The 14,366-nt window shown below is 42.0% G+C and overlaps 1 long non-coding RNA gene across 1 annotated transcript; it reads left to right on the top strand.

Moving 5' to 3' along the window:
* The first annotated feature begins 8,650 nt into the window (after positions 1–8,650).
* Positions 8,651–13,314, top strand: LOC309334765. The gene is made up of 2 exons (XR_014153259.1): positions 8,651–12,811; positions 13,077–13,314. It is a non-coding gene; the product is annotated as an uncharacterized lncRNA (long non-coding RNA).
* Positions 13,315–14,366: the final 1,052 nt, after the last annotated feature.

Raw genomic sequence — 14,366 nt, 5'->3', positions numbered from 1 at the left:
AGGAAATACCGACAATGGAAGAATGGAGAAGGAAGCTGTTGGACTATGCAGAATTGGACAAACTGACTGGGAAGATTAGATATCTTCGAAACCAAAAGTTTATCGAGGACTGGGGAAAATTTACAGATTATCTGAAAAGTTTTTGTGATGAGCAGATAATGCTAGTGGGGTTTTAAGAAGCACTGTGAAACTGGAGAAGTATTGTTAAAAGGGAATAGAAGTGAGAGGGTTTATTAATGACAGTACAAACTTGGGAAATGTGTAGCTTAAATTTATATATGGATGATTGTCAGAGAAGCTGAAGGAAGTCCAAAAAGAGACAATTTGTGGAAACTACAAGAACTGTGCTGGAGGAAGAATTGAGGGAGAAGGAAAATGCAACCCCCCCCCCTGGGAACCGGGGTGATTGAGGAGAGAGCCTGGCGAAAAGCGAAGGAGATTTTGACAGCTGTCAAAGTAGCTGTCAAAGTCGGAAATACAAAGAGGATTTTATTATGAGGACTTTGCTGGTTAATTTTGTTACAATTTTTTTACAATCTGTTAAAACTTGGATACAAAATGGCGAAAACATGGATAACAATCGGACTTTTGGACTAGAGAAAACAAAGTTACAACAATCCCCCTAGAGGAGTTTCGGGACATTACAAAGAAGGTCGTAAGTGGAAAAATACCATCGGAATTTTACAGGACTGGTTATCTCCTGGGAAAGCTGCAAAACGGAAACAATATTGTGTCTACAGGGTGCTCAGCTAAAGGATTGAGGAAAGGAAGGGACTGAACGCAAGTTTTTGTTCCTGAATAACAATAATCCCTGCAGACTTACTAAATTTCTGAACAAGAACGTTTTAGCAGCAGAACAAGAGGAAACTGGACTACAACTTGGAAAGAACAATGGGGGGAGTTATATTAAAGATTTGAAGCAAAATGGTCTAAAAATAACTTTAAAAATAATTATAAAAAGAAAAGCCAGCAAGGAGTTGGGGGAAAATGTGATTTATGGATTTTAAGAATTCCAGGCAGACAACATGGATTGGTGATCAGGGGGAAATTAAACCGGGGACGGGGGGGAGAACTAGAATCCAAAGGCTTGTCAACTTTTTGCTGAATTGGTTTCTTTTCATTTACTACACTTTTCATTTCTTATTTCTTATATTTCTATTGTGGGGTGTTTTTATCATTAAAAAAAAGGGAAATTGTGGAATGGAAATGGGGTGGGCCCTGGGGAGAGAACTTTTGTCTTTTAATATGAGGATTGTATAAATTTAAATTCACATTTGAACAATGGGTGAAACAAACTAAGCTTTAATCAGAACTGAGAACTTGTGGAGCCAACAATATGAAAGGGGAATATGGTAGGGGTGGGGGAAGGGGGGAGTCCCGGAAAGTAGATGTATGAAAACAAGGCTTTGAACGTATTTTAATCTTTACTTTCTGTATTTTTGAAAATTTTAATAAATATTATTTAAAAAAAAAAAAAAACAAAAACAAAAAGACAATTTGTGAAAATTAGAATATGAAATTATTATATATTTGTATTGGAAACTAAGAAAAAAATTTAAAAAAATAGAATCACAACGCTGCAGGGCACTGCTTAAAAAAAGAAAAGAAAGATAATACAGTGGTACCTCAGGTAACAGACTGCTAACCCAGAAATAGTACCTCGGGTTAAGAACTTTGCTTCAGGATGAGAACAGAAATCGCGTGGCTGCAGCAGGAGGCCCCATTAGCTAAAGTGGTGCTTCAGGTTAAGAACAGTTTCAGGTTAAGAACGGACCTCTGGAATGAATTAACTACTTAACCCAAGGTACGACTGTATTAGGAACATAGCAGATGTGCTGGAAAGATTAGAGGTAAAAAAGAATACTAAAGCAATGTTAACGTTTATTGATGCAGAGAAAGCCTTTGATAATGTTTATTGGAGTTTTATGAAACAGAACTTATGTTATATGGGGGTTGGTCAAAACTTTCTAAATGGTATTAACACAATTTACTTTGAGCAGAAAGCAAAAATTATAATTAACAATGTGGTCTCAGAAGAAATTAGGATTGAGAAGGGAACCAGGCAAGGGTGCCCACTCCCCCCCCCCCCACTTTCTATTTCTGTCCTAGAGGTGCTGCTGAATATGATAAGGAAGGATGAGGAAGTTAAAGGCATAGTAGTGGGAACTAAGCAATGTAAGTTAAAAGCCTTTGCTGATGATTTGGTATTGACTTTACAGGACCCTAAGATCAGTGCAATCAAAGCACTATTGATAATTCAAGAGTTTGGACAGGTTGCAGGTTTTAAATTGAATAAGAATAAAACCAAAGTCTTAGAAAAAAATTTAACGATACATGAAAAACCTAATTTAGAGGAAACCACAGGGCTGAAGTTTGTGGAAAAGGTGAAATATCTGGGTGTAAATATGACTGCAAAAAATTGAATTTGTATAAAGACAACTATGAAAAGTTATGGAAGGATATCAAAAGAGATTTGGACATCTGGACAAGGTTGAAACTATCTTTGTTGGGTCAAATTCCTGCTGTAAAGATGAATGTATTGCCTAAGTTGTTTTTCTTTCAAGTTCTCCCTATCATTGACAAGTTGAATTGTTTTAAGGAATGGCAAAAAGTATTATCTAAATTTATCTGGCAGGGGTAAAACCCCCAGAATTAAGTTTAAATTATTAACAGATGTGAAAGAGAGAGGGAGTTTCTTCCTGTCAGATTTAAGGAGCTATTTTTGAAGCAGCAGCCTTTTGCTGGTTGAAAGAATGGTTTTTATGAGAGGTTATGGTGGGTGGGAAAGGCCATGTCAACTTCTCTGCTGGGTTGCCAAGGACAAGAACTCAGTGCCCATCCTTGCTCGCAGATTATTCCAGAATGGTTTTTGTTGGAAGATACACATGTTTTAGATTTGGAAGGTTTTGATAAAGTATTTGGTTGGCATGCATATTTTGTTGTGATACTGCCAGGGAGACATAGGCCATCACTGCCTCCACGTCGACTCCGGACGTCCATTGACCTCCTGTAGATACAGTATCAGCAATTAGCGACACAAGCTCCAGAAAATAGCTTTCCACATTCCAGAGCGCATGCACGCTCTATCGCAGAGTTCGTACAGCGAAAGACGCACTCAGGAGAGTATTATTTAGAAGTTTATTCAGCGTCGGTCAGGACAAAGAAAAAACATGACTGCCTGCTTGCGTGTTCAGGCGCAGAGAGAGAGAACAGCTTTATCAAAACACAAACATCCTGTGAACAGGAAATACGCAGACTCTGTGATTCACAAAGCCTGCTCCCTTTTAAGGTGGAACGGAAATATCCTAACATATTTGTGCTATGAAAAGATAATAGAATCATAGAGTTGGAAGAGACCTCAAGGGCCATCGAGTCCAACCCCCTGCCAAGCAGGAAACACCATCAGAGCACTCCTGACATATGGTTGTCAACCCTCTGCTTAAAGACCTCCAAAGAAGGAGACTCCACCACACTCCTTGGCAGCAAATTCCACTGTCGAACAGCTCTTACTGTCAGGAGATAAAAGCTCACAAAGGATTTAAAAATCATGTAATTAGAAAATCTATGTACAATGTTTGGATAAGATATAAGAATTTGCTAGAAAGGAAAACACCCAGGTGGATATCACCATTGAAGCTAAGACCCATCAGGTCGGAGCTAAACAATATAAATTGAGAGCATTTGCCGATGATCTGCTACTTACACTGCAGGAGCCAGAAGCTAGTACGAAAAGGGTTTTAAAATTAATTCAAGAGTTTGGTCAACTGGCAGGATTCAAACTGAATAAGTTAAAAACTAAGGTATTGGAAAAAAATATGACATTGTTTGAAAAAGAAAGGTTTCAGAATGTGACAGGGTTAACTGTGGTTAAGAAAGTGAAATATTTGGGGATAAATATGACAACAAAGAATGTGAATTTATTTAAGGATAATTATGAAAAAACTTGGACAGAGGTAAAAAGAGACTTGGAGACCTGGTCAAATTTGAAGCTTTCCTTGTTGGGTCGAATTGCAGTTATAAAAATGAATGTATTGCCAATAATGTTGTTTTTCTTCCAAGCATTGCAAATAGTGGATAAGATGGATTGTTTTAAGAAGTGGCAGAAAGACATATCTAAATTTGTCTGGCAGGGCAAGAAGCCCAGAATAAAATTTAAGATTTTAACGGATGCAAAGGAAAGGGAGGGATTTGCCCTGCCAGACTTTAAACTTTACTATGAAGCGGCAGCTTTTTGCTGACTAAGGGATTGGCTACTTCTTGAGAATACAGATGTCTTGGATCTAGAAGGTTTTAACAATACATTTGGGTGGCATGCATATTTATGGTACGACAAGGTTAAAGCGCACAAAGGATTTAAAAACCATATCAGGAAAGCACTATTCAATGTTTGGACTAGATATAAAGATTTGTTGGAAAACAAAACCCCAAGGTGGCTGTCACCAATGGAAGCTAAGGCAGTTAAAAAGTTAAATATGGAGCCTAAGTGGCCAAAATATTGGGAAATTTTGGAGAAGGAAGGGGACAAACTGAAACTGCAGAGTTTTGAGAAATTAAAAGGGAAAGTGAGAGATTGGCTTCATTACCATCAAATAAATGAGGTCTTTAAGATGGACAGTAAAATTGGCTTCCAGGTGGAAAAATCGAAATTGGAAACTGAGCTGTTAGAACCCAGTACTAAAAATTTGTCAAAAATGTATAACTAGCTGTTGAAATGGAACACACAGGATGAAACGGTTAAATCAGCAGTGATTAAGTGGGCTCAGGACATTGGTCATAACATCATGTTTGCTGACTGGGAAAAGTTGTGGACCACCGGGATGAAATTTACGGCATGTAATGCCTTAAGAGAAAATATTATGAAAATGATATATAGGTGGTACATGACCCCAGTCAAGCTTGCAAAGATTTACCATTTGCCTGATAACAAATGTTGGAAATGTAAGGAAAATGAAGGTACATTCTTTCACCTCTGGTGGACGTGCCCGAAGATTAAGGCATTCTGGGAAATGATATATAATGAACTGAAAAAGGTATTTAAATATACCTTCCCTAAGATACCAGAGGCCTTTCTCTTGGGTATTGCCGGCCAGGGGGTGTTAAAGAAGGATATGACCTTTTTTATGTATGCTACAACAGCAGCAAGAATACTCATCGCCAAGTACTGGAAGACACAAGATCTACCCACCTTGGAAGAATGGCAGATGAAGGTGATTGACTACATGGGTCTGGCAGAGATGACGAGCAGAATCCGAAACCAGGGAACAGAAGCAGCGGAAGAAGAATGGAGAAAATTTAAGGACTATTTAAAGAAATATTGCAAAATTTATGAAGCTTAAAACGATGATGGATTAGTGAATAAATGGTTGCTAGCAGTAATGGTTAAGATAAGGAGAAAAATAAGATCAAACTAAGTTAAAATATGAGAAGATTTGCTGAACAATTGATTAGAAATTGGAATACAGAAAGGGGAAGCATGAGGAAGTCGGGGAAGTAAGGTATAAGAGAATAAGATCTGAAATTATACTTGTTATTTTTTGTTTGTTGTGTGTATTGTATTGTTATGTTCTGTTTTTGTTGTTATAAAAAAAACCCTTAATAAAAATTTTATATATAAAAAAAAGCTAAGAACCATAAAAGGTTGAATATAAACGCCACGTGGTTGAAGTATAATGATATTTTGATGGAAGTAGGGGACCAATTTAGATTAAAATATTATGATCAGTTGAAAGATAAATTAGATGATTGGTTCCAGTACATTCAGATAAATGAAGTGTTTAAAATGGATAAGAAAATTGGTTTTCAAACAGAAATCCAAACTGGAAATGGAATTATTAGATGCAAAAACAAAAAATCTATCTAAGATGTATAATTGATTGCTGGAATGGCATACGAAAGATGAACAAGTGAAATCTGTAATGATTGAATGGGCCAGGGATGTGGGACGCAATATTATGATGGTGGATTGGGAGAAATTGTGGAAAAAAGGAATTAAATTCACAGCATGTAATATATTAAGAGAAAATTTGATGAAAATGATGTATAGATGGTACTTAACACCAGTGAAGTTAGCAAAAATGTATCATACTCATGATAATAAATGCTGGAAATGTAAGGAAAAAGAAGGAACCTTTTACCACATGTGGTGGACGTGCCCCAAGGTAAAAGAGTTCTGGGAAAGGATTTATAATGAACTGAAAAAAGTGTTGAAAAACACATTTATTAAGAAAGGCTGTAGGGTTAGAAGTAGAAGATAGTGTATTTTAAAATAGTATTATCTGTAAATAATAAAATGAATATTTTTATGGTTAAAGTAAGCGTGATTTAAAAAAAAAGGTTAGAAATTATGATATATGTAACTGCTAAAGATGAGGTAAAATGAAAATCAGATAGGGGAATTTGGGAAGCCCACCTAACAATGTTTAGAAAAAATAAGGACAATACAATAATTTGTATTGTTTGCTTTTCTGTTTGTGTTGTTTATTAGTGTTATAAAATGAATAATTTTTTTTTTGGGGGGGGGAGAATGAAGCTCCAGAACGAATTAAGTTCTTAACCTGAGGTACCACTGTACTTGATTGCTCTTGTGTTTCACATCCCACAAAAGCACCCATCTCACAACCCATCAAGGAATTAATTCAGGGGAGAAACCAGTGCTTGGAATGTGGAAAGAGCTTCAGTCAGAAGGTAAGTCTCATTTCCCATCAAAGAATTCATACAGAGGGAAAACAAAAAAAATAAAAATAATAAAGCGAAAAATAATAAAGCGAAAATTATTTAACAACTCTAACAAAACACAATTGTACAGTGGTGCCCCGCAAGACGAATGCCTTGCAAGACGGAAAACTCGCTAGACGAAAGGGTTTTCCGTTTTGGTGGTGCTTCGCAAAACGAATTTCCTATGGGCTTCCTTCGCAAGACGAAAATGTCTTGCGAGTTCCTGCGGGTTCCCCCCTTCCCTCCCTTTTGCTAAGCTGCTAAGCCGCTTATCAGCTGATCTGCTAAGCCGCTTATCAGCTGATCCGCTAAGCCGCTAATGGGCTTGCTTCGCAAGACGAAAAAACAGCAAGACGAAGAGACTCGCGGAACGGATTCTTTTCGAGGCACCACTGTATAGAAAAGAGAAGGGGGAAGAATAACTAAAATACCCTTTATCACATTTGTATCATATATATCATATAATTCATCAACCCATAGAAAGACAGGCTCCCCCACTTCTCCCCTGTGTGACCCCCTCTTCTCCCCGTATCCCACCCTGAGAGATCCTTCCTTCCCTGTGTTCCTTGCAGGTCCCTCCCACCTCCAACTCTCCTCTTCCTGTGTGTGTCCTCCTAAATTCAAAATAAAGGAATCTTAATATAAAAAATACAAAAAGAGATGAAAAGGAAACTCCCATGTCCGTCTGAAAATCATCCGTAGCAACAATTATTCAGAACATGCACTCCAGAATAAACCCAGCTGTATTTAGTATCCAGCCTTTCTCCTCCCCTTCAGCAAGATGACACTTTTCCTACATCCTGCATCTCCCTCCCTAGCCCAGCCTTCAAATCTTATCCACTCAGACAGTTCAATATGACTCTTATAATGATCGTCTAATAATCCAAATTGGTATTTCTCCAGTTTCTAGGTCCAGTTTCTGTAAAGCCTTATTAAAACTGTTCCAACAAATCTCAGCCGAGACACAATCCAAAATTATGGTCTCTTTGAATGTTCATCCAATCCTGCTTCCTCTTCTTTCTTTTCCTAATCTTTGGACATGTTATGACAACACGTCTGGATGAAATAAAGAATAACCGGAGAACTAAACATACGGTTGAGACAATTGACTGTTCTTAAAGAAGACATGTGGAAAGAAACGTACTATTCATAAGGACAGTGACAATATGGCAGAAACTAGACTGTTTGAAACATGCTATTCATATCTACTTGAGGAATCAAACATGGCGGAAACCAGACTGTTTTCCACTATTCATGTCTATTTGAGGAATAAGCGTGACGACAGCAGTCACTTAGTCCAGCCCCCTTCAATACAAGACAATGGAGCCGTATGGGACCTGGACCTATATAAGAACCGGGAAGGCCTTTGCGTGCTGTCCTGCCTGCTGTCCGACAACCCTTGGAAGAGACTGGCCATCTTTTAGTGGATCCAGCCATCTGGCAGGTAGGAAAGGAATGTATGAGTGATGAATGATTGAGTCCTTATTGCTTATTACTTGATAATCAATAAAGGGTTGTAATCTGAAGAGAATTGTGTCATTTTGTCTTTCTTGAAAATGCTCTGATAAAGGTAAAAAGGAACCTAACTCTGTTTTTGTGACACAGCAGGCCGTCACGTGGCCTCCCTGGGGCAGAGAAGGGCTCAAGGGTCGGTGTCCTGGAGGTTTGGGCTCGCGCTGACCTCTCCCCAGCCTCAGCCTCCACCCCCACTGCCCCTGCCCTGCTTCTCCTTTCCCACCAGAGCAACAGGTGGCGGCGGAAGGAGCATGGTGGCCTTGTTTGCCCAAAGCTGCTGCTTTCTTTTGGGGGCTGGCATTGATGACGACAACAACAACAACAACAACAACAACAATTTATTATTTATACCCCACCCATCTGGCTGAGTTTCCCCAGCCACTCTGGGCGGCTCCCAATTAAGGGTTAAACAGTACAGCATTAAATATTAAAAACTTCCCTAAACAGGGCTGCCTTCAGATGTCTTTTAAAAATAGGATAGCTGCTTATTTCCTTCACATCTGAAGGGAGGGTGTTCCACAGGGTGGGCGCCGCCACCGAGAAGGCCCTCTGCCTGGTTCCCTGTAGCCTCACTTCTCGCAATGAGGGAACCGCCAGAAGGCCCTCGGCGCTGGATCTCAGTGTCCAGGTTGAACGATGGGGGTGGAGACGCTCCTTCAGGTCTACTGGACGGAGGCCGTTTAGGGCTTTTAAGGTCAGCACCAACACTTTGAATTGTGCTCGGAAACGTTGAGCATTTTGTCACCCCCCTCATGATGACACCCGGGGCGGCTCACCCCCACCGCTTCCCTTTCTACACCACTGTCTCTCGCTGGTTGTCCTGATTGTCCTGTGGGACGGAAGGCCAGCTGTCTTGGGTCTCCCTTCTCAGCCTTGCCGCTGCGGAGATCCATCAGTCATCCTCCTCTGACGTGCGTCCGCGACTCACACTGCTGTGCATTCATGAGCACACGTTACTCAGCAGAGTAAACACACAACAGATCTGGCTCGAGGCGTGGATACTAGACTACGTTTATTGTACATAAATCAGGACAAATAAAACATGGCTTCTCTCCTTGCCGTTCTTCTCAGTGAGAGAGAAAAACAAAAGCAATAGAGAGCGGATGTTCCGCTCACAGGACTCCAATAATCTGTGCTGGAATGTAAACACACGTGACATGTAACAGTCCCACATATCTGCAGCAAGGGTGGAATGCAATTCCCAACACCAATTCCACCAGCTGTACATTAAGCCCCCTATATCAATGGCATCCTAGAGCATAATATGAGTGGCTACTGGATCAGAGCTGTGCCTCTTTTATTCATGCTCAAGGGCTTGTTCAAATTAATGAGGGGACGATGGTGTAATTATTCAGCAATCACCATGGTCCATTCTCATCTGTAAGTGAAGTCACATTTGAAACAATGAATAAGAAGTCAAAGTGAATTTCCTGGGACGCATTTTATTCCATCTCACCTACAATTCCGTGTGCTGAACACACACAAACACATAGCTAATATGAAATTCCTGGGAGTTCTGGTCTCCAAACAACATTAAACTTGTGCCAGCAGGTTAATGATTTCCCCGCCTCCTTGAATTCCCCAAACAAAATTTATGATACTTTAGCAGTGAAGCTCACTGTGGATGAAATAGCACATTTCTACCGTTAACATTACATCTTAAAATATATTATGCTTTGATACAGAAGTAGCTACACTCCATATAGAAATGGAACCTAAGAAAATCAAGTTGCACAAAGGAACATGAAACAACAACAACACCAAAACTGTTTGACTTTATGGATCAAAAGATAATCTCTGCTGGAGTTGAAATCCAGCTCTGTTCCTTTTAACCCTTGGCAGGCTGAGCACAACCGGAGCCCCGCTCTCTCCTCATCCAAGGCAGGAGCCTGGGAGGACACACCCCCCCGAGATGCTTAATTTGGGAGGACCCCCCCCAAGAAGCAGGGGACCCCTCACTAGACGCAGAGCTTGGGAGAGTCTGGAAGGGAGCCCGAGGGCCATCTAGTCCACCCCCTGCCGGGCAGGAAGCTCAGCTCAAGCATCCCTGATGAAGGGGCCCTCAATCTCTGCAGAAACCCCCCTCCGCCCTGCCTGTCACTCTCCCCCCCCCATGTCCTCGTTGTTGTCTTCAGGTCAACAGGGTCCGGAGGCAGAGAGGAGAGGGGGAGGGGGCCTCATCCTCCAGAGCAAGAGATCCCCCCTCCCCAATTCCGGCTGCCCCTCTCTTGCACCAGAGGTGCTTGGGGGGGGGCTAACTCGGAACCTCCTCTCTCACGCCCCCTGGGGTGCTTTGGGAGAAGGGAGAATCTCAGGGCTGCATGCGGTGACCCCCAGTCAGGGAGCAGAGGGTCCTGCCCCCTTCCTCTCTGCCAAGCCAGGGAGGGGGATGGGTTTGCAGGAGCTCTGCTCATCATTTGGGTCCAGACGCTGCTTGCCCCCTTGGGGAGGGGTCTTGGGGTCAGGGAGAAAGGAGCATCCAATAAACCCCGTCCAGATGGAGGAGCCATCAGAGAGAGGTCAGGGGAGGTGAAGCATCTGACCCACCTTGTGGAGAGAGATCCAGGAAGGACCCTGCACCCAGAGCCCCATGCAGTTTCGGCCTGGGAGGGAGTGTGCGTGTGAGTGTGAGCAAGCCCTGAGTAAGGCATCTGAGGCCACGCAGCTCTCCTTCTCCACAAGGCCACAGATGATGGAGCCGTCCGTGTCTTGCCTTGCGGAGAAGCTGGTCAGTGGCTTGGGGCCAGTCCTGGATCCTTTGCGGTCCATCAGCTTCGGCTGGTGGCCCAGCTGTGCCCCTATCTGTGACTGCATTATTACACAAGCACTGTTCCACAGCACTTGATATTTTCATTTGCATACATTCATTTGAAATAAAATGGGTTGATGAAGCTATTCTATATCCTCCCACCACGCTGACAAAGAATTCTATGAAACAGGAGTCAATATCCGGAATCTCTGTCCAGTGTTGGACATCATATTGGCTGAATACCCATTTGTCTTTCATTGTACAATGTCTGGTACCTCGCTTCAATTAAAGATTTTCAGAGGCTTAGAGACTAAAGATTTCATTTTGTACTTGTTATGGTTTTCAAGGAATTCTATATTGTTTATTGCGTATGTACATGGTCATCGTGTTGCCTAGACTTTGCTGACGTGCCCCTATCTGGGCACGGAGAGCTGGGCCTGTGTCGTCTCTTGCACTGGCAACCTCTAGGTGAGACTCAACCTTTAGGTTAGACCACTGCTAGGCGTAACACAGAGATCAGTCTCCAAAGGCGGTGCAGAAACTTCAGCTGGTGCAGAATTCAGAGGCCAGGCCGCTCCCTGGGAGAAGATGGCTTGAACATATTCCCCCGATCCTGGCCTGCTTCACTGGCTGCCAACCAGTTTGTGGGTCAAAGGGCTGCTTTTGACCTCCAAAGGCTTGTGCTTTAGGAATGTATGTGAGATACTGGCAAAAAGGTCCCCCTGGTCAAGATCTGGTCCTCTGTCCCCATGGCCTGGGGAAAGGTGTCAGACGTTGCCGTTGTTCTGAATCTTAGTTCCAGCTTAATCTTCCTCCTTGTGTCTGATGTGTGCAGATGAAGACTGGATCTGGCCGGGGTGCACCATTTTCTGGCAAAATGCAGGACAGTGTGGTTGGGGGGCGTTATTTTCTGTTGCCTATTGGGGGTACCTTATGTTGTTATGAATGGGGGAAGGGCAGATCCCCCCAAATTCTCAGTTTAGGAAATGGGATAATTCCGCTAATATTCAGAGTATTAAGGGGAGGTACCAAACGCAGCTGCATTACGTTTAGGGCAACCAGCCCAGAGGGCCTGACAAAGGTGGTGCTGATAGCCAAGCCATGGAAACCACCAAGGGGTGGGGAGGTTGCCAGGGTTACGGTGGGTGGGAGAGGCCATGTCAACTTCTCTGCTGGGTTGTCAAAGGACAAGAGCTCTGTGCCTATCCTTGCTCACAGATTATTCCAGAAAATTAATTTAGGAAACACCGATTGCGGGGCCTACATATTTAATGTTGCCTATAGAATAATGAAATTAGTGTTGTTTGAACAGTTGACTTCTCCCCCCTCTTAAATTCCTATTACCATTAACTCTGATTTAGACCAATTTATAGTATAAAGGTAAAGGCACCCCTGACCGTTAGGTCGTCAGGGACTCTGGGGTTGCGCACCCATCTCGCTCTATAGGCCAAGGGAGCTGGCGTTTGTCTGCAGTTTTTCTGGTTCACGTGGCCAGCATGACAAAGCTGCTTTTGGCGAACCAGAGCAGCACACGGAAACGCCGTTTACTTTCCCGCCGGAGTGGTACCTATTTATCTACTTGCACTTTGATGTGCTTTTGAACTGCTAGGTTGGCAGGAGCAGGGACCGAGCAACAGGAGCTCAGCCCGTTGCAGGGATTCGAAACACCGACCTTCTGATCGGCAAGCCCTAGGCTCTGTGGTTTACACCACAGCACCACCCACGTCCCTACAGTATATCCTGAGATATTTGCCAAGAACATCTAGATTTGGCCTTAATATTTGAAGAGTAATGTGAGGTTTTGTGATAAAGAAAACAATGTCATCTGTGAATGTTACCAATGTGTATTTGAGTCACTTAAACCAAAGATTTCATTATTCTGTCTGGCAATAAACGTCAGGGGTTCCCACGAGATACTTAAAAGTAAAGGCGAAAGTGGGCAGCCTTGTCTAGTGTCTCTGGGTGGTACAAAAGGGGCTGACATTTGGCTGTTGGTCACCACTCTACAAGATGAGAAGGGCGAATTCTATGCATATTCCGTGTTAAGAGACCAATATGAATAGCCTTTAACTGCTCAGTGACAATATCTTCAGAGAAGGCACTTGGGGAACGGTTCTTTACAGACCAGCAGCTTTTACAGCCTCAGAGACCCCAGAGGTATGAAATCAGTTGATTTATGTTACAAAAGAAGACCCTCTATTGCCTTGTGTAAATGTTTATTATAGCAAACCAGTTTTATACATAGTTCATAAAGGAGAAATGAAATAAAGAATGGGATATGCCAATCTTGACGAAATAATGGGAAACTGTGTTATCTCTGGCCCTCAAGTAAAGCACATAAAAGAAAAAAATAATATTTAGAACTTAGTGGGCTCCATTGCGCATATTTGTGAAAGGACCATCTAAGACATCCAGGTGCTGGAGATACAACAGAGATAATGCTTCTCTGAAACACAGGTTTGAACGATGTTGCCCATTGATAAAGTTTTGGCAGAAGGTAATAGAGATGATCAACACAACTGTAAGGAATAACCCTAGATTTGCAGAGGAAAACATCATTCTCAATTATATCCCCAAAACATGGATTCTAATTAAGGGACAATACGAACAAACTCTCTGCACTCATACTATGGCAAAAGGACAGGTATAGATGAACTGGAAAAATAAAAATGAGGCTCTCTTCCACAATTGGATTGAAGATATGTACAAACTCGCTACACGTGAACAAGTCGTGTATAAATGTAGACTTCCGAAAGCTCAATGCTATCTAGAACCATATTAAGGGCTGCTTAACTACAATAACATTTATTTATTTTTGAATTTATACTTTTTTGTTATTATTCTGTTTTGTTTTCTACATGGGTATTGTTTTTCTTTTGTGTGTGTCTTTGTGCACCTGTAATTATGCACTTCTGAACTTTCAAGAGAGAATATAAAGCTTTTTCTAAAAAAAGAAAAAGAAAAAAGCTTTCTCCCCTCTGCAAGTTCCTTGATGGGCTGTGAGACTGAGCCTCTGCCTGAAGCCCACAGGCTTCTCCCTCCTTTTCACATTCCAAGCACTGAAACGCGCCCCCCCCCCACACACATTGACTACTGTGCCTTTAATAAAGCCCTTCCCACATTTCAAGCACTAAAATACAACACATTGGACAGGAGATAGGGGTAAAAACTTAACTATACAAAATACATTCTGGAAGTTTACATCAATAATCAAATACAGTGGTACCTCTGGATGTGAACAGGATCTGTTCCGGAGCCCCGTTTGCATCCTGAAGCGAACACAACTCGCGTCTGCGGATCGTGATTTGCTGCTTTTTGTGTGTCTGCACATGTGCGAGCTGTGAAGTTCCGTTACTTCTGGGTCGCCGCGGAGCATAACCTGAAGCAT

This window comes from Podarcis erhardii (genome assembly GCF_964252035.2).
Source record: "Podarcis erhardii genome assembly, chromosome: 2".
NCBI classification, from domain to species: domain Eukaryota; kingdom Metazoa; phylum Chordata; class Lepidosauria; order Squamata; family Lacertidae; genus Podarcis; species Podarcis erhardii.
This window is presented reverse-complemented; position numbering and strand designations above follow the sequence as displayed.